At 39.7% G+C, this 21,316-nt stretch overlaps 1 protein-coding gene across 9 annotated transcripts in view; it reads left to right on the forward strand.

Annotated features, from left to right (window-relative positions):
* The window catches only part of PEX5 (peroxisomal biogenesis factor 5), a 40,691-nt gene extending 20,023 nt beyond the window's left edge, over window positions 1–20,668 (forward strand). For 4 of the 9 annotated variants that reach the window (XM_054444532.2, XM_054444542.2, XM_054444530.2 and 1 more), the window contains one exon: window positions 10,210–10,382. The gene's annotated coding sequence lies outside the window, so the exon portion shown is untranslated. Of the gene's footprint in view, window positions 1–2,979; window positions 3,402–5,399; window positions 5,523–10,209; window positions 10,383–20,512 lie in introns of those variants that run through there. The other 5 variants (XR_008492984.2, XR_008492985.2, XR_008492983.2 and 2 more) reach the window with 4 other exon arrangements.
* Window positions 20,669–21,316: the final 648 nt, after the last annotated feature.

Genomic DNA, 21,316 nt, shown 5'->3' on the forward strand with positions numbered 1-21,316 from the left:
TAAGCTAACACTTGGTTTAAGCTGAGTCTCCAGGTTTGCTTCACCTGATTTTGGTAGCATTAATGTGTCCAAGAGGATGCGTTTCTTGCATGGCTTGTGCCAGGTACATCTTTTGAACCTAAATAAAATTCAGCCACATTGCTGACCCCCTACCATGTGCCAAGCACCAGTTCTAGGCACCAGGGCTACAATTCACAAAGCAGATGAGATCCCTCCTCTTGGGGCTAACATACTTGTTGGAGAAGAGACAGTATACAAGTAAGTAAGACAATTTCAGTTATAAGTGCTCTGAAGAAATAAAAATGTCACTATGTACTAGAGAGTGAAGGGGAGGGTTAGTGGTAACATTAGGGTGGTGAGGAAAGGCCTTTCACTTGAGGTTATCTGCGTGATTGGTAGGGGCCAGCCCTGGAGAGTTTCGGTGGAAGAGCAGTCCAGGTCCTGGGAGCAAAGGCTCTGATCTGAGGCTAGAAGAGCCGTACATTCCAACAGAAAGGGCAGGAGCTGGAGGAGACCTGAACACTCACCCACCCCACTCTACCTCTCGCTCACAGCCAAGCTGCTTCAGTGAGTGGGCTGTGCACACTGCCTCCACTCAAGGCCATTTCATTCACGTCTTCTACAGTACTGTTCCCTGCACTCACCAATGCAACTGCTTTGCCACGGTCACCTGACTTCACAGATTGCCAAAGCAAATGGACACATTTATTTATGATCTTGACTATACTGTGAGCTCTGCCACACCTGGTTAGGCAGGTTGTGCACTGCATATTACTATGCCATTAATATCCATATGATGATCTGCAGTGTTGTCCAGTTCATGATCTATATGGCTGTACTCTGGCTCCGCACGATGACCACCCTTCTTGAAGTCTTCTCCCCTGCTTCTGTTATTTCTCTTCTCATGGTTCTACTACGTCTCAGTCTCCCCCATGTGTCTCTATCTGCTGCTTAATGTTGATCTTCCTCTGGGCTGTTCTTGCCTTGCTTTCCTTGCTTTGCAGGATCCTGGGGTGCCTTCATCTACACCTGTAGCGTAACTACCATGTAAATGTTGATGACAGTCTAACCTAGATCTCACCCCAGAGGCCTTAGATACGTGGTACAGTTACTATGTTCTGTCTTCTCCACTTGGATGTTCCCTAGGTACCTTAAATTCAACAAATTCAAAACAGGAATTTCCTTCCAAAAATCTGCTCCTTGTTTTGTAGACTTGGAGACACATGAGGAAAAAGCAGTGAGTGGATCTGGACTCCTCCTCGTTCTCCCGTAATACTCCCTTAGTCCCCAGCCCTGCAGGGTCTACCTCCTTGATACAGGTCACAGAGATTCTCCCATCTCTTTGCCTTTGTTAGTACTTTTGTTCAGGGGTTCATCTTCTTTCTTGGATTGCTGTGATAGCTTCTTTTTTTCTCATTTCATTTGCCATCAACTCCTCATCACTATAAATAGTGTTCTTAGACATGACGTGCTGTCTCTTACCTCCGACTTCTCACTATCGTGCATGACAGGTGAAAGTTTAATCAATGCTGTTGAGTGAACCGAATGCATACTAGAACTGTGGGTTGAAGAATCAGGGAATGCCAAGGGAGCTGATCCATATGTGGAGATGTTTTGATTCTCTCCTAGTTGGAGAAGATGAATTGAAATTCTTGGTCACGGTGCCTTCCCCAAGGGAAAGTGCCCTGAGACAAAGGTACAGGCGGATACTTTTCTGGAGGGCTCCGCCTAGAGAGGGCACAGTTAAGGGGGTGCTCTCCTTCAGAACAAAGCCATAGAATGAGCCAGAAACCCCATTCAACTGCTCTTGGTATGGAAGGGAGAACACAGCTCCTGGAGAGGGACTTCTGCAGGGGTCAGGGTGTGTGTCCTGCCCAGAGGCTCCTCAGTGCCCAAGGCCTGGGGTTCAGCAGTTAATGTGGAGTGGGAAGGAGCTCTTTGCAAGGAAGCTGTGGCTTTGGAGACTAAGGCTATGCAGCTTGGCAGCAGAGCTTATGAGTCCTTACCGAGAAGACCCTGATGCCTGGTGTTAGGAGAGAGCAGCATGATGAGACAGTGATGGTGGGAGGGACCACCTTGGGTATGACTGATTAGTGATTGCCTTGACCACACCGGCATTGCAGAGGCCACAGACATCTGGATGAGCTGCTCTCTGGTGTCTGAGGTGCTGCACCTTTGTTGGTCCTGCAGAACTCAACTATGGCCCATGGCCAATTAAGAGAATCAGAAGAGAACTTCAGCAAACAACAACAGGAACAACAACACCACACATACACACACACACACACACAGAGGAATTCTCAAGAAAATGGCAGTAGAGCACAAAGGACTTCTTAGAATGAATAAACATGATTTTCTAATTAAAAATGCAATAAGTAACTAAAAAAGAGAATGATCACTCTTGAGAACCAAATTAATGAGGCCAGGAGCAGTGGCTCCTGCCTGTAATCCCAGCACTTTGGGAGACCGAGGTGGGTGGATTACCTGAGGTCAGGAGTTCGAGACCAGCCTGACCAACATGGTAAAACCCCATCTGTACTAAAAATACAAAAACTAGCTGGACGTGTTAGCGCATGTCTGTAATCCCAGCTACTGGGGCGGTTGAGGCAGGAGAATTGCTTGAACCCAGGAGGCAGAGGTTGCAGTGATCCAAGATCGTGCCATTGCACTCCAGCCTGGGGGTCAGGGCAAGATTCTGTCTCAAAAAAACAAAACAAAAACCCAGAAAATGCTCTTGAGCTCAAGCCTTGATTGAAAACCTATTCCGAATCCCATATAGACTAATTAGAAAAACAGGGCTCCCTCGTGTCAATTGGGATGATAGCGTTCTGGAATTGTAGAGGCTGTGTGGAGGCAGTTAACCCTCAGAGCAAGATGGGCATAATTACCATAGTAGATGGTAAGGTTGGAATGGGAACGAGGGGGCCTTGACCCACGTGAAAGTATTTGTCATGGCTAATCAACACTGTTCTTCCTCAGAGCAAGAGAGATGGACAGCCAATGAAGGCACGGCAAAAGGCTAATGTCAGCCACTGCAATGGAATCACTTTTGCCCAGGTTCCAGATCTGAATTAGTTATTAATTGAAGAGAAGGGCGAGTCTCTTTGAAAAAGAACCCTGTGATACCACATACAAGTATACTCAATACATATTCTCCAAATCTGTCAAAGGACCTACCGCCAAATACTAGAATTACCATGTACTAGGGAAGGGAGAGTACCTAGATCTTCAAGGCATCTAATGACCCTGGGTCATAACTATGACCTAGCTTGACATAGTGTGGAATGAATGGAGTCCAGGCCCAGGGGTTTCTCATAGTAGGTCTAATGTGGTCTTTTCTCTCAATATTTAGCCTTTCCTAATACAATTAGTTATTATTACTAAACGCAGCACCCTTTTTCCATTACCCAGCCTGGAAACTCTAGTTCTCAAATCTTTCTTTACTCCCATATCCCATCAGTCACTAAATTATAACTAAGCCTTTTTATTCATTGTTTAAAACTATGTAACATTTAATAATGCTGAGAATACACTTAACATGTAATTTATAAAGCACAAAAATGAGGTTCTTTCAACGTATGCTTCCCTATAACAGTAATGTATTTGTTTTTGAGTTTTCTCAAAATGGTATCATTTTGTTTTACATTCTTGGCACTTGCTTTTATTCATTTAGCATTACATTTCAAAGACTCATACATATTTTAGTGTACAGCTGCTGTTCACTAAGATATCACAAATAATTTGTTCATTCTTCTGTTAACATTTAGGTTGTTTCCACTGTTTGCTGTAAAGAACAAATTGGGAATATTCATGTAATAGTCTCCTAGTGCACATATGCAAGAATTTTGGGGTATATACCAAGGAGTAGAATTGTTGAGTCGGGTGCATACCCATTGTTAGGTATATGCCAATGGGTAGAATTCTTGTGAATAATTTAGGGTAGGTACTCTATTTAATATATGGTAATGTTGAACTATTTTTAAAGAGTGCCAGTTTCCATTCGCATCATAACTGTATAAAAATTCCCACTGCTCTGTATCTTTCCTGCACTTAGTACTGTTGAACTCTAACTTATTCTATAATTTGGAATTGTTAGACATTAATTTTTCCATTCTAGTGACTTAAAATGGTATTTCATTGTGACTTTTCTTTGCATTTCTTTTTTTCTTTTTCTTTCTTTCTTTTTTTTTTTTTTGAGATGGAGTCTTGCTCTGTCGCCCAGGCTGGAGTGCAGTGGCGTGATCTCAGCTCACTGCAACCTCTGCCTCCCAGGTTCAAGTGATTCTCCTGCCTCAGCCTCCTGAGTAGCTGGGATTACAGGAGCCTGCCATCATGCCCAGCTAATTTTTGTATTTTTAGTAGAGACGGGGTTTCACCATGTTGGCCATGCTGGTCTTGAACTGACCTCAGATGATCCACCTGCCTCAGCCTCCCAAAGTGCTGGGATTACAGGCATGAGCCACTGCGCCCGGCCTACATTTCTGATTAATAAAAACATTGAGCATCCTTTCGTATGTATTGGCTATTCATAGTTCCCCTCCTGTGAATTGCCCAATTTATGTCTATTGTCCATTTTTCTATTGAGTTGTTTTTATTTTACTGATTTTTAGAAGATCCTTATGTATTTTGGATGCTAATCCATAATGTATTACAAATAAGTTCTCTCAGTTTGTGGCTTGTCTTTTCATGTACTGACATTTTTTTTTGACTAACAAAAGTTTGTTGTAGTTACATTTCTCACTTTAAAAATATGATTATTGCTTTTTGTGTGTAGTTCAAAAAGTCCTTGCCTACCTCAAAATCATAAAAATATTATCCTATATATTGCTCTATAAATTTTAAAGCATTGACTTTCACATTTAAGACTTTAATCCATCCAAAATTGATTTTTATATATGGTATGAAGTAAGAATCCAATTTAATACTGTTTTCCATATGGATAGTTAATTACTCCAGAAACATTCACTGAATGACTTCTCCTTTCTCCAGTGATCTACAGTGCCATCTCTTTCATTTCTATTTGGTTTCATTTCTTTTTTTTGTCTATTCCTGTGCTGATACCACTCTGTCTTGGTGATCTAATTTTTGTCATAGCCTTTAGCTATGTTAGCTTGTTAGCACACGTGCTAAACAGAAAAAGTATCTTTCCTCAGTTTATTCACTTTTGGTTTTTTTTGAAAAATATTCTGGAGTCTTTGCTTTTTCATATATATTATATAAGGAGTTTATAAATTTCTACAAAAAAGCCTATTGGGATTTTAGTTGGGATTGCATTTAATCTGTAGATCAATTTGGAAAGAGCTGATATCTTTACAATGATTTTTCTTTTCCATGAAATTTGTATAAATATCTTTTTAAAAATTTTTTAAAATTTATTTTATTTTATTTTTTATTTTTAGACAGAGCCTTGCTCTTGTTGCCCAGGTTGGAGTGCAGTGGCACAGTCTCTGCTCCTTGCAACCTCCGCCTCCAGGGTTCAAGCAATTCTCCTGCCTCAGCCACCCGAGTAGCTAGGACTACAGGTGTGCGCCACCACGCCCGGCTGTTGTTTGGTATATACCAATGGGTAGAATTCTTGTATTTTTATATTTTCTTGTAGAATTTTGTATTTTTAGTAGAGACGGGGTTTCACCATGTTGGTCAGGCTGGTCTTGAACTCCTGACCTCAGGTGATTTGCCTCCCAAAGTGCTGGGATTACAGGCATGAGCCACTGTGCCTGGCCTAAATTATCTTTTAATATACTTAGATCTTTACTATTTTTTTAAATGTAAAGTTTAGTATATATGCTGCCAAAGCAAGCACTTAGTGCAATGTTTTATAATTATTACATTTATTTGTAGGTACTTACTTAATATTATAAATTATGTCTTTATTAAATTATGTGTTAAAAATAGTTTATTTCTGGCAGTTCTTTTTGAATATGAAAATGCAACTCTTTTTGTGTAATAATACATCCAATTGCCAAATTCTCTTACAGAATCAGTAGGTTTAATCAATCTGACAATAGATTCTTTTGGATTTTCTGTAATCATACACAATTATACCATATAGGAATGATGACCTTTTTATTTATTTTTCTCCAATTGTTATAACTATTGTATCTTTAAAAAAATTATACTGCACTATCTAGACTCTCCAACACAAAATTGAATAGAAGAGTTTATTCTTATGTACGCAATGCTTCTAATTTTTCACCAATAAGAATGACTTTTGAGTCTTCTAAAAATGGTATCATTCTATTATAGTTTCCTGGGATTTGTTTTCATTCATTATATTTCAAAGACTCATTCATATTTTAGTGTATAGCTGCAGTTTGCAAATACATCATAAATAATTTGCCCATTCTTCTGTCAATTAATATTTAGGTTGTTTTCACTTTTGACTGTAACGAACAGATTGTTGCTATGAATATTCTTGTAGTTATTTCCTAGTGCACATGTGCAAGAGATTTTTGGCTGTATATCAAGGAGCACTAATGGTAAAACAATTCATTAGTTTACAGAAACTTCTATTTTCCTTATTTGGTAAGAATTGTTCTCTTAAAAAATTGTTCTCTTAAAAAATTGTGAATGTTACATTATTCATGTTTTTACATTAAAAATATGAATAGATGTTGAAATTAATTTCTTTAGAAATCGTCAGATATAGACTATTATCTATTAATATAATACTGATAATGATATCAGTATTAGTGAAAAGTTCTAAATTCATCTTGGGATTTTAGAAATTATATTGAAGCTAGCATCAATGAGCAATACAATTATTGTTGATAACCCAAATTTATCAGAGACATGTGGCATCTTAAAATTTTACTCAGATTATGCATTTGGGTGACTTTGTAGTCTGCAAAATTTGCAGTCACTAAGGCTAAGGTTAAGAAAACCATTTTATAAATGGACAAAGGACATGAACAGACACTTTTCAAAATAAGACATTCATTTGGTCAACAAATATATGAAAAAATGCTCAACATTACTAATGAAATGCAAATCAAAACCACAATGAGATACCATCTCACGCCAGTCAGAATGGCTATTATTAAAAAGTCAAAAAAGTAACATGTTAGTGAGGTTGCAGAGTGAAGGGGACTTATACTCTGTTGGTGGGAGTATAAATTAGTTCAGCCACTGTGGGAAGCAGTTTGGAAATTTCTCAAAGAACTTAGAACTACCATTTGACCAAGTAGTCCCATTACAGAGTATATACCCAAAGGAAAATAAATCACTCTACCCAAAAGACACATGCACTCATATGTTCATTGCAGCAGTATTCATGATAGCAATGACGTGGAATCAACCTGGATGCCCATCAATGGTGGACTGGATAAAGAAAATGTGATACATATACCATATAGAATACTATGCATCCATGAAAAAGAACAAAATCACGTCCTTTGCAGCAACATGGTTGCTGCTGGAGGCCATTATCCTAAGCAAATTAACACAGGAACAGAAAACCAAATACCACAGATTCTCACTTATAAGTGAGAGCTAAACATTTAGTACACATGAACATAAAGATAGGAACAGCAGACACTGCAGACTACCAGAGAGGTGGAGGGGGATGAAAGTTGAAAGCCTATTGGGTACTATGCTCACTTTTCTGAGTGATGGGATCATTTGTACACCAAACCTCAGCGACATGCAGTTTATCCGTGTAACAAACCTGCATGTGTACTTCCAGAACCTGGAATAAAAGTCAAAAACAAAACAAAACAAGCCATTTTACAAAGACACTATTTAAATTATTTGTAATCAATTTAAATATATTAATTAAATGATTTTTTTTTTTTTTGAGATGGAGTTTCACTCTTGTTGCCCAGGCTGGAGTGCAATGGCACGATCTCTGCTCACTGCAACCTCTGCCTCCTGGGTTCAAGCGATTCTCTTGCCTCAGCCTCCCGAGTAGCTGCGATTACAGGCGCCTGCCACCACGCCAGGCTAATTTTTGTATTTTTAGTAGAGACAAGGTTTCACCACGTTGGCCAGGCTGGTCTTGAACTCCTGATGTCAGGTGATCCACCCGCCTCAGCTTCCCAAAGTGCTGGGATTACAGGCGTGAGCCACTGTGCCCAGCCCAAATTCCTTAAACACTCACACCCATATATATATTACCTACTCTTAAATAATGACAAAGGTAATAACAACTTACTTTATCTCCAGGGCAAGTGTAAGTGATTTAAATTTCATTTAATCTAGTATTTTAGAAAGGAAAATCCAAACTCTTGCATAAGCTGTAATACCATGTTTGCATTTTTATTTTACTCTGTGGGAAAAATGGGAGAGAATATTTATATAGAAATATTGTATGTCCAAAATTCACAAATTGACTTACTTTGGAGTAAAATTGAATTATCATACTTATTTTACCATCATAACTTCTATTTTTTGGTTTTAAGATCTTAGGACAAAAAGGTTTGTAAATAAAATATCTTTCAATCTGTAACAATATATTTGAATGAAATTTAGACCCAGAAGCTGGAATAAAAGTCAAAAACAAAACAAATTTTAGAAACTTAGACCCAGAAATTTTTGTATTATTTTTATTTTCTCTTTAGTCTTTACGTGAGTATTAATCATTAGCCTATTGCCCATTTGTATTTCTTTTGTATTTTTTCTTGTAACACAGCAGGGACTCTGAAGTCATTAAACCAAAGTAAGATTTCCTTTATTTCCATCCAACAACTTTTTAAAGGAGATAAAGTGTTTGCGTTAGAGAATAGGAATGTTTAATCTTTTGTTAATAAATTATTACTTTATACACACTAATTCATATGTATTTATTTTTTCTTTCTTCACATCAGTGTAGTATTTACTTTTAACCATGAATTTATAATTCAAAGTAATCCAGTGTTTCATTTGAAAATGAAGTAGAAAATCTTCATTTTAAGATTTAATTCTATGAACTATCAGCCCATGGGGAATACTAACATATTTAGTAGATTTGGGCAAATTAAGGTGGTGACAATTAAGAATGTGTTCTCATTTTCCAAGTAGGAAAGTTTTTCGTAAAGAGCAAGTGCACTTAAAGCATTCAGAGTTTGGTTTGGGATTTACCTTTTCTTGGGAAGTATATTAGTTATATCTTGCTGCATAAAAACCACTCCACAATTTAGTGGCTTAAAACAACAATAATTAATTATCTCTGACTATTCTGTGGATTGGCAATCTGGGTGTTTCTTCGCTGTACTCACCGGGGAACATTCATGGGGCCACCTGCCGTCATCTGATGCCTCAACTAGGGCTGGGACGTTCCAAGGTGGAGGAGAATTCCTCAGTAGGCTAGACGGCCTTGTCACAGGATGGTGGTCTCAGGGTGTCAAAATGACAGAGCAGGAACTGCAAGGCCTCTCAAGACCAAGTCTCTGGATCTCACACAATCTCACTCCTGCCACCTTTCATTGGTCAAAGCAAATTATTTATTTTACAAGGCTCTGCCTTTGGTCCCACAGGCAGGAGGTCAGACTGCTGCGTCAGGGCAGGCATAACTGGGGTCGCCTGTCCCTGTGGAGAATGACCCTTGGTGGCCCAGGCTGGCTGCAGGGGCTTTGCAGCCTCCACCCATACACTCAAGCTGGAAATGACTTAGGGGGCCAACAGGGACACGATAGGCCCCGCTGCAGAGCGAGTGCCCTGCGTATGCACCCGTACATTCCTCCCCTCCCCGAGTTGTATGGGGTGCACTGTGCCTTTACCCTAAGTCCCTTCACGGTCAGTCCCTGGCTGTTGTCCCTTTGTGGTGGTCAGCAAGAGATGTGCAGTTTCAGTTCCATGCGGAGTGGGATGGCAACTTCAGGGAGGGGAGTTAGTTAGTCTAACTAATATCAGTTAGATGTTATTTTACAAACTTATAAGTTCAACCCTGAATCAAGGGTGTGAAGATATAGACTCCATCTCTTGATGGGGAGATGGGGAGAGAAGAAGTGACACACTGCAAAGAGATGTGGAAACAGGGAAGTATGATTTATTGATGACTATTATGATAGTGACCTATCACAGTAGCCTTTAAGAGTCCTTCCAGGATTCATATAGATGCTTAATGGTCTTTCTTATATCAACTAAAGTAGGAATTCATTGCAATTGAGACACTTTCTGGTCTTTAAATATAAGAATATTCTAGAGACGGGCAAACTATTCTAGGTCAAAGTTTCCTCAAGTGGAAACTGTACAACTGGGTTTTATTCAATTTACCCATTTGTTTTTCTTTAGAAATATACAGCCTCTGGAGACACTGCTTCTGAATGAATGGGCTGGAGTTTCCTTGGGATCCTGAACTCATACTGGATTCTCTACCTACCATCTTGGACAATTCATGTAGGAAAACAAATCCTCATTTGTTCAAACAATAGATGAAAATTATTAAAGTTTGGACACATCTTAAATGGCAGCCTTGTGTTTCAAAGAAAAGGAAAGAGATAGTTGAATCAGGGTAAAACAACCCACTCACAACCTTAGGCTAAGACACTTACACAGCTTGTCTTCTAGCAAACTGCATATTTAATCTGCTAAGGCAATGGGGACCTTGTCTTGAGATAGGACTGCCACTCACGGTCATATCTTTTGTTCTCCTCTAAACTCTACTCTAGTTGAAGTTTTCTAACAGTCTGGGTACTCTTATCCCCCAATCCCTGCAGAATGGCTTAATCTAACATGTCATAAAGAAGGAAACTTCTTGTCTTAACTTGGGTTAAAAAATCTTTCTAATGACACAATTTTCAAAGGCTTCATCAGTTTAAAAAGATTATTGTGCTGACTCCATTAGCAATATCTGGCAGCTGCTATTAGGCAGCAAAACCTACCATGACTACTACTATTATATATTTGCAGTTCTCTTACTTTTTGGTGTTTTTTTGAAAAACAAATGTTTAATTTTTGTAGGTACATAGTAGATCTATATATTTATGGGCTACATGACATATTTTGATACAGGAATGCAATATGTAATAAACACAGGGTAAATGGGGTATCCATTACCTCAGGCATTTATCCTTTGTGTTACAGACACTCCAATGATATTCTTTTAGTTATTTAAAATGTATAATTAATTATTTTTGACTATAGTCACCATGTTGTGTTAGAGAATACTAGGTCTAATTCGTTCTTTCTGATTATTCTTTTGTACCCATTAACCATCCTCACTCCCCCCCACCCACCCCACTACCCTTCCCAGCCTCTGGTAACCATCCTTCTACTCTATCCCATGAGTTCAATTGTTTTAATTTTTAGCTCCCACAAATAAGTGAGAACATGTGACGTTTATCTTTCTTTGCCTGGTATATTTCACTTAACATAATGACCTCCAGTTCCAGTCATGTTCTTGCAAATGACAGGATCTCATTCTTCTTTATGGTGTTCTCAAAGCCAAAATATCTTCAATTCTTTGGACCATACTAGAAGCAGGCACAAAGTCAGACAGCCTTCAACATTCAAACAGAAATGGACACCAACACTCTTCTGGCCCATATTTGGGCTCACTTAGGAAGTTAAAATGAGATCTATAATCTCAATGTTTTTATTTGAATAGATGACCTAACAGTGGAAGAAGAAAACATCATAGGCATATGTGTTCCAGTAACAGAAAGAAACAGACTTAAATGTCCCTGTCTGACAGCTTTGAAGAGAGCAGTGGTTCTCCCAGCATGCAGCTGGAGATCTGAGAACAGGCAGACTGCCTCCTCAAGTGGGTCCCTGACCCCTGACCCCCGAGCAGCCTAACTGGGAGGCACCCCCCAGTAGGGGCAAACTGACACCTCACACGGCTGGGTACTCCTCTGAGACAAAACTTCCAGAGGAACAATCAGACAGCAGCATTCGCGGTTCATGAAAATCCACTGTTCTGCAGCCACCGCTGCTGATACCCAGGCAAACAGAGTCTGGAGTGGACCTCTAGCAAACTCCAACAGACCTGCAGCTGAGGGTCCTGTCTGTTAGAAGGAAAACTAACAAACAGAAAGGACATCCACACCAAAAACCCATCTGTACATCACCATCATCAAAGACCAAAAGTAGATAAAACCACAAAGATGGGGAAAAAACAGAGCAGAAAAACTGGAAACTCTAAAAAGCAGAGTGCCTTTCCTCCTCCAAAGGAATGCAGTTCCTCACCAGCAACGGAACAAAGCTGGACGGAGAATGACTTTGACGAGTTGAGAGAAGAAGTCTTCAGACGATCAAACTACTCCGAGCTACAGGAGGGAATTCAAACCAAAGGCAAAGAAGTTAAAAACTGAAAAAAATTTAGACGAATGTATAACTAGAATAACCAATACAGAGAAGGGCTTAAAGGAGCTGATGGAGCTGAAAGCCAAGACTCGAGAACTACGTGAAGAATGCAGAAGCCTCAGGAGCTGATGTGATCAACTGGAAGAAAGGGTATCAGTGATGGAAGATGAAATGAATGAAATGAAGCAAGAAGGGAAGTTTAGAGAAAAAAGAATAAAAAGAAACGAACAAAGCCTCCAAGAAATATGGGACTATGGGAAAAGACCAAATCTACGTCTGATTGGTGTACCTGAAAGTGACGGGGAGAATGGAACCAAGTTGGAAAACACTCTGCAGGATATTATCCACGAGAACTTCCCCAATCTAGCAAGGCAGGCCAACATTCAGATTCGGGAAATACAGAGAATGCCACAAAGATACTCCTCGAGAAGAGCAACTCCAAGACACATAATTGTCAGATTCATCAAAGTTGAAATGAAGGAAAAAATGTTAAGGGCAGCCAGAGAGAAAGGTCAGGTTACCCACAAAGGGAAGCCCATCAGACTAACAGCAGATCTCTCAGCAGAAACTCTACAAGCCAGAAGAGAGTGGGGGCCAATATTCAACATTCTTAAAGAAAAGAATTTTCAACCCAGAATTTCATATCCAGCCAAACTAAGCTTCATAAGAGAAGGAGAAATAAAATCCTTTACAGACAAGCAAATGCTGAGAGATTTTGTCACCACCAGGCCTGCCCTAAAAGAGCTCCTGAAGGAAGCACTAAACATGGAAAGGAACAACCGGTACCAGCCGCTGCAAAATCATGCCAAAATGTAAAGACCATTGAGACTAGGAAGAAACTGCATCAACTAACGAGCAAAATAACCAGCTAACATCAAAATGACAGGATCAAATTCACACACATAACAATATTAACTTTAAATGTAAATGGACTAAATGCTCCAATTAAAAGACACAGACTGGCAAATTGGATAAAGAGTCAAGACCCATCAGTGTGCTGTATTCAGGAAACCCATCTCACGTGCAGAGACACACATAGGCTCAAAATAAAAGGATGGAGGAAGATCTACCAAGCAAATGGAAAACAAAAAAAGGCAGGGGTTGCAATCCTATTCTCTGATAAAACAGACTTTAAGCCAACAAAGATCAAAAGAGACAAAGAAGGCCATTACATAATGGTAAAGGGATCAATTCAACAAGAAGAGCTAACTATCCTAAATATATATGCACCCAATACAGGAGCACCCAGATTCATAAAGCAAGTCCTGAGTGACCTACGAAGAGACTTAGACTCCCACACAATAATAATGGGAGACTTTAACACCCCACTGTCCACATTAGACAGATCAACGGGACAGAAAGTTAACAAGGATACCCAGGAATTGAACTCAGCTCTGCTCCAAGTGGACCTAATAGACATCTACAGAACTCCCCACCCCAAATCAACAGAATATACATTTTTTTCAGCACCACACCACACCTATTCCAAAATTGACCACATAGTTGGAAGTAAAGCTCTCCTCAGCAAATGTAAAAGATCAGACATTATAACAAACTGTCTCTCAGACCACAGTGCAATCAAACTAGAACTCAGGATTAAGAAACTCACTCAAAACCACTCAACTACATGGAAACTGAACAACCTGCTCCTGAATGACTACTGGGTACATAACGAAATGAAGGCAGAAATAAAGATGTTCTTTGAAACCAATGAGAACAAAGACACAACATATCAGAATCTCTGGGACACATTCAAAGCAGTGTGTAGAGGGAAATTTATAGCACTAAATGCCCACAAGAGAAAGCCAGAAAGATCCAAAATTGACACCCTAACATCACAATTGAAAGAACTAGAAAAGCAAGAGCAAACACATTCAAAAGCTAGCAGAATGCAAGAAATAACTAAAATCAGAGCAGAACTGAAGGAAATAGAGACACAAAAAAACCCTTCAAAAAATTAATGAATCCAGAAGCTGGTTTTTTGAAAGGATCAACAAAATTGATAGACCGCTAGCAAGACTAATAAAGTAGAAAAGAGAGAAGAATCAAATAGATGCAATAAAAAATGATAAAAGGGATATTACCACCAATCCCACAGAAATACAAACTACCATCAGAGAATACTATAAACACCTCTATGCAAATAAACCAGAAAATCTAGAAGAAATGGATAAATTCCTCGACACATACACCCCCCAAGACTAAACCAGGAAGAAGTTGAATCTCTGAATAGACCAATAACGGGCTCTGAAATTGTGGCAATAATCAATAGCTTACCAACCAAAAAGAGTCCAGCCAGATGGATTCACAGGCGAATTCTACCAGAGGTACAAGGAGGAACTGGTACCATTCCTTCTGAAACTATTCCAATCAATAGAAAAAGAGGGAATCCTCCCTAACTCATTTTATGAGGCATTATCCTGATACCAAAGCCTGGCAGAGACACAACCAAAAAAGAGAATTTTAGACCAATATCCTTGATGAACATTGATGCAAAAATCCTCAATAAAATACTGGCAAACTGAATCCAGCAGCACATCGAAAAGCTTATCTACCATGATCAAGTTGGCTTCATCCCTGGGATGCAAGGCTGGTTCAACATATGGAAATCAATAAATACAATCCATCATATAAACAGAACCGAAGACAAAAACCACATGATTATCTCAATAGATGCAGAAAAGGCCTTTGACAAAATTCAACAACCCTTCATGCTAAAAACTCTCAATAAATTAGGTATTGATGGGACGTATCTCAAAATAATAAGAGCTATCTATGACAAACCCACAGCCAATATCATACTGAATGGACAAAAACTGGAAGCATTCCCTTTGAAAACTGCCACAAGACAGGGATGCCCTCTCACCACTCCTATTCAATATAGTGTTGGAAGTTCTGGCCAGGGCAATTAGGCAGGAGAAGAAAATAAAGGGTATTCAATTAGGAAAAGAGGAAGTCAGATTGTCCCTGTTTGCAGATGACATGATTGTATATCTAGAAAACCCCATTGTCTCAACCCAAAATCTCCTTAAGCTGGTAAGTGACTTCAGCAAAGTCTCAGGATACAAAATCAATGTACAAAAATCACAAGCATTCTTATGCAGCAGTAACAGACAAACAGAGAGCCAAATCATGAGTGAACTCCCACTCACAATTGCTTCAAAGAGAATAAAATACCTAGGAATCCAACTTACAAGGGACGTGAAGGACCTCTTCAAGGAGAACTACAAACCACTGCTCCAGGAAATAAAAGAGGATACAAATGGAAGAACATTCCATGCTCATGGGTAGGAAGAATCAATATCGTGAAAATGGCCATACTGCTGAAGGTAATTTATGGATTCAATGCCATCCCCATCAAGCTACCAATGAGTTTCTTCACAGAATTGGAAAAAACTACTTTAAAGTTCATATGGAACCAAAAAAGAGCCCGCATCGCCAAGTCAATCCTAAGCCAAAAGAACAAAGCTGGAGGGATCACGCTACCTGACTTCAAACTATACTACAAGGCTACAGTAATCAAAACAGCATGGTACTGGTACCAAAACAGAGGTATAGATCAATGGAACAGAACAGAGCCCTCAGAAATAACGCCACATATCTACAACTATCTGATCTTTGACAAACCTGACAAAAACAAGCAACGGGGAAAGGATTCCCTATTTAATAAATGGTGCTGGGAAAACTGGCTAGCCATATGTAGAAAGCTGAAACTGGATCCCTTCCTTACACCTTATACAAAAATTAATTCAAGATGGATTAAAGACTTACATGTTAGACCTAAAACCATAAAAACCCTAGAAGAAAACCTAGGCATTACCATTCAGGACATAGGCATGGGCAAGGACTTCATGTCTAAAACACCAAAAGCAATGGCAACAAAAGCCAAAATTGACAAATGGGATGTAATTAAACTAAAGAGTTTCTGCACAGCAAAAGAAACTACCATCAGAGTGAACAGGCAACCTACAAAATGGGAGAAAATTTTTGCAACCTACTCATCTGACAAAGGGCTAATATCCAGAATCTATAATGAACTCAAACAAATTTACAAGAAAAAAACAAACAACTCCACCAAAAAATGGGCGAAGGACATGAACAGATACTTCTCAAAAGAAGACATTTATGCAGCCAAAACACACATGAAAAATGCTCACCCAAAACACACATGAAAAAATGCTCACCATCACTGGCTATCAGAGAAATGCAAATCAAAACCACAGTGAGATACCATCTCACACCATTTAGAACGGCAATCATTAAAAAGGAAACAACAGGTGCTGGACAGGATGTGGAGAAATAGGAACACTTTGACACTGTTGGTGGGACTGTAAACTAGTTCAACAATTGTGGAAGTCAGTGTGGCGATTCCTCAGGGATCTAGAACTAGAAATATCATTTGACCCAGCCATCGCATTACTGGGTATATACCCAAAGGACGATAAATCATGCTGCTAAAAAACACATGCACACGTATGTTTATTGCAGCACTATTCACAATAGCAAAGACTTGGAACCAACCCAAATGTCCAACAATGATAGACTGGATTAAGAAAATGTGGCACATATACACCATGGAATACTATGCAGCCATAAAAAATGATGAGTTCATGTCCTTTGTAGGGACATGGATGAAATTGGAAATCATCATTCTCAGTAAACTATCACAAGAACAAAAAACCAAACACTGCATATTCTCCCTCATAGGTGGGAACTGAACAATGAGAACACATGGACACAGGAAGGGGAACATCACACTCTGGGGACTGTTGTGGAGTGGGGGGGAGGGGGGAGGGATAGCTTTAGGAGATATACCTAATGCTAAATGACGAGTTAATGGGTGCAGCACACCAGCATGGCACATGTATACATATGTAACTATCCTGCACATTGTGCACATGTACCCTAAAACTTAAAGTATAATAATAAAATTAAAAAAAAAATAGCATTAAAAAAAAAGAAACAACAATCATAGGAGTCCAAACTATTTGGAATTGCCAACTCTGGCACTAAACAGCAGATGGCGCCAAAGGACCTTAGTAGCAACCAACAGATTTGTGGCCATCTCTTACTTTCTGCTTTCTCCTCCATCTACCCAAGATTCCTAGGCCTCAGGGTCTGGAGTTAAGAGCATAGGTTCAGGAGTCTGACTGCCCAGCTTCACAGTACCACATTTGCTACTTGGGTGACCTTTGATGACCGACTTAACTTGGTTTTCCTCTTTGCAGAATAGGAATGTTAAGAAAAACCCTACCTCCCAGGGTTATTGGTAAGATTAGAGTAATTATTACATATCATCATAAGGAATAGTTCCTGTCACATAAGTTTAAAAAATGTTAGCTATTACTCGCTGAAATGCATTCCTTTCTATATTTTAACATCTTCAGTGGCATCTAATCTTGATGCATTGCCACCTCTCCTTTAATCCCCACCTAAGCTCCGTGGGGAACTTCCTATGACAAATTGACTAGGAAAAAAATTCAGGTCTGATTTACAGATGGTTCTGAGGATATGCTGGTACCTCCTAAAAGTGGATGACCACAGCATTATAGAATTCCCCAAGGGTGATCCTGAAAGGCAGTTAGGAAGAAATATCTTCTTAATGGTCAGAACTCTGAGCAGTGCACTTAGCTGTCCATTTTACCTGGAAGGAGAAAGGCCAGAAGTTATGGATCTAAGCTGATTCACGGGTAGTGGCGGATGGTTTGGCTCTATGTTCAGGGACTTAGGGAGGACTGACAATGAATTAGAGAAGAGGCATGTAGATCAATCTTTTGTAAGGGCACAGGTGTGGAGATATTCGTGTTCCATGTGAATGCTCACTAAATGTCATCTGTTATAGGGGTGGTGCTCAAAAGTCATCTTGACAAGATGACCTTTTGTGAATCACAACCAACTGCTTTCCCAAGCCACTTCAGTGCTGCTCATTGGACCAATGAACAGGGTGATTATATTAGATCTCTTCCATTATGGATAAGCACATGATTATTTTCCTCACTGGAATAGATACTTACTTGATATGGATTTGTCTTTCTCGTGCATGATATTTCTGCCGGCACTATGATTCTTGGATGTATTGAATTCTTATCCACCATGATGGTATCCTATGTAATACTGCTTCTGTACTACGAATTCATTGTACAGCAAAAAACCCAGGCAAAATGTTCATACCCATAATATTCACCAATCTTACCTGTATCATTTCATCACTCAGAAGTAACTGGCCTGATAGGATTATAAAATAGTTTGTTGACAACTCAATTATAGCATCAGCTGAGTGACAATGCCATGAGGGGTTAGGGTTCTGTCCTATAAGATGTAGTGTCTGATCAGAATCAGTGACCAATATACGGTAGTTTCTTTCCCATAGTCAGAAAATATAGGTCTAGGAACAGAGGGATGGAAGGAGAAGTGGCTTTCTTCATAATTATCTATTATCCACATACAAAATTTGTGCTTTTTGTTCCTGCAACTTTGGAAACTTTGATTTAGATTCTTAGTTCTCAGGGGATGAATACATCTACCAGGGTACATAATTATGATTCCATTGAACTGGAAGTTGAGACATCACCTGATTATTTTGGGCTTCTTGTTTATTCTGTTGTCTCTACAGCATCCTTCCAGATCAGCTCAGGAGGACTCTCCTTTCACAGTGGTGAAAGGCTAATTAAGCTGTTTTCTCAAGCAAACAACTCTTTTTACACCTCATCTCTATCCTTATGTCATGTAGGCAGTGCTGCAGTTCTTTTTCTCATAGCAAATTTTTCTTCCTGTTTTACTTCTATGTGGTTTTAATTGAAAAGCAGCCAAATGATAAATATATAAACATCCTGCATCCTCTGTTGTGTCTGATTAAGACTTAGTAAGAGGCCTCAGGGTCTCCACCTGTTAGTATGTTGTGGTTTGTCTTGTGTATCTTTGGAGACAGGAGAGATCTATGGCTTGTATATGTTTGTTGGAAAGAAACTGCTTCTGTTTTTGAAAATTGGAATTTGCTTTATTTATTGCTGAAAACTTACACCTTTGAAATGAAAATATAAATTGCCTAAGTAATGTTTTCAAAACCAATTCTTACATAAGATAATTTCTCTTAAATGTCTAGCACAGTGCCATTCGAGCATTCAATAAACATTAGTTGAGTATCGTTTAGGTTATAGACATTGGAAATACAGAGTCACTCCCCTCAAAATCTAACCTAGAAGAGTAAGTTGCCATAAATAAATAAGTTAAGAATTTCAGGCACTAGAGTAGCAGTAGCTAAGAGGTAAAATGGGGGCATAAGGGAGGTAAGTAGATATAGGCTTTCCCCCAATCTTGGGCCCTATCAGAGCCCCAGCAGATGCCTGTGGCCTGCAGAGGCCTTAGCATGCCCAGATGAGGAAGGATTCAATGATAAGGAAAGAAAGAATCTGTTTGCAGACTTGGAGTCTCACTCTTTTTGCACAGGCTGGAGTGCAGCCTGGGCAAAAATCTCAATCTCAGCTCAATCTCAGCTTGCTGCAATCTCAAAAAGCTCAATCTCAGCTTGCTGCAATCTCTGCCTCCCAGGTTCAAGCAATTCTCCTGCCTCAGCTTCCCGAGTACCTGGGATTGCAGGCGCACACTACCACGCCTGGCTAATTTTTGTATTTTTAGTAGAGATGTGGTTTCACCATGTTGGCCAGGCTGGTCTCCAACTCCTGACCTCAAGTGATCTGCCCGCCTTGGCTTCCCAAAGTGCTGAGACTATAGGCATGAGCTACCATGCCCAACCACAGGCAGGACTTTAAACTGCACAGAAGCTGCATGTGTAGGACAGATCACCTGTGTGGGAGCATGTGGCTTTGAACTCTGAGTACCAGCCAGAGATGGACAATCTTGGATCAGCTGCCCAAATTCTGTTCCTCTTCTGTCTTCCGGCTTAAAGATAGAACTGTGGTGTCATTAACCTTGGGTTCAATTACCTTAAGAATCTCCACTCACAAGAGCTCAAATTGCTTTGGAGTTTTTAATTACACCAGCCTCTGAATAGAGGTGGATTAATCGTGAAGCTAATGAAGTTTAAGCTTCATGACCTAAATTTCACTGCACCAGCTACTTCCAAGGTTCTGGAAGGGGCCCTGACACTGTGTTTGCAAGGGCACATGCTTCTGTAAACTTTGCAAAAATAAACTATTTTCAATGCAGTTAGTTAAGATGACTGTTTCTTTCCACTCCAACCCCCTCTCTGCCATACTTCTCCTTGCACTGAAGAGGGCTGAAGTAGGACCATGGAATTTCATACTGGTAATTTGTATTCTTTTACTTACAGAGGGTTCCTCCAACTGTACAAGCTTCAGTCTCCTCCCTGGATCCATCCCTGGTTCTGATCATGACTACGATTTCCCCCAAGTCAACATTTAGATTGTATTAATATTAAATTGAGATAAAACAGTCCTTATTATTAAAAGAATGTATTGTCTTTTTTAAGAAAAGAAGCAGTTCAGTGAAATTATTATTATTATTGTTATTATTTTTGAGACAGAGTCTCACTGTCACCCAGGCTGGAGTGCAGTGGCGCAATCTCGACTCACTGCAACCTCCGCCCTGCCAGGCTCAAGCAATTCTCCTGCTTCAGACCCCCAAGTAGCTGGGACTACAGGCACATGCCACCATGCCTGGCCGGTTTTTGTATTTGTGGTAGAGATGGGGTTTGCCATCTTGGCTAGGCTGGTCTTGAACTCCTGACCTCAGGTGATCCACCTGCCTCGGCCTCCCAGAATGCTGGGATTACAGGCTTGAGCCACTGCGCCAGGCCCAGTGAAATTATTTCTTACCCAAAGAAGGCAACTAAAGGAGCCTATGCATGGAGCACTAAATCTGGGGATCAGATTTGCCAGAAAAATCAAGAAGAAACTGAAGAGGTTTAAACACATATATTGCTTTTTCATTAGTATAGGAATGGTGGAAGAATAAAAATAAAATCAAAGATGATGGATTGATTCAGCTGGAGGAAAGGAGAGACGATTAAGATTAAGGGTCATGGATCAGGGACAGAAGGGAAGAAATGGGAAGATGACTGTCAGTAGAGACAGATATAAAAAGAAAAAGGAGATGAATGCACCTAGGTCCAGCT

Source organism: Pongo pygmaeus, chromosome 10, assembly GCF_028885625.2.
Source record: "Pongo pygmaeus isolate AG05252 chromosome 10, NHGRI_mPonPyg2-v2.0_pri, whole genome shotgun sequence".
NCBI lineage: Eukaryota > Metazoa > Chordata > Mammalia > Primates > Hominidae > Pongo > Pongo pygmaeus.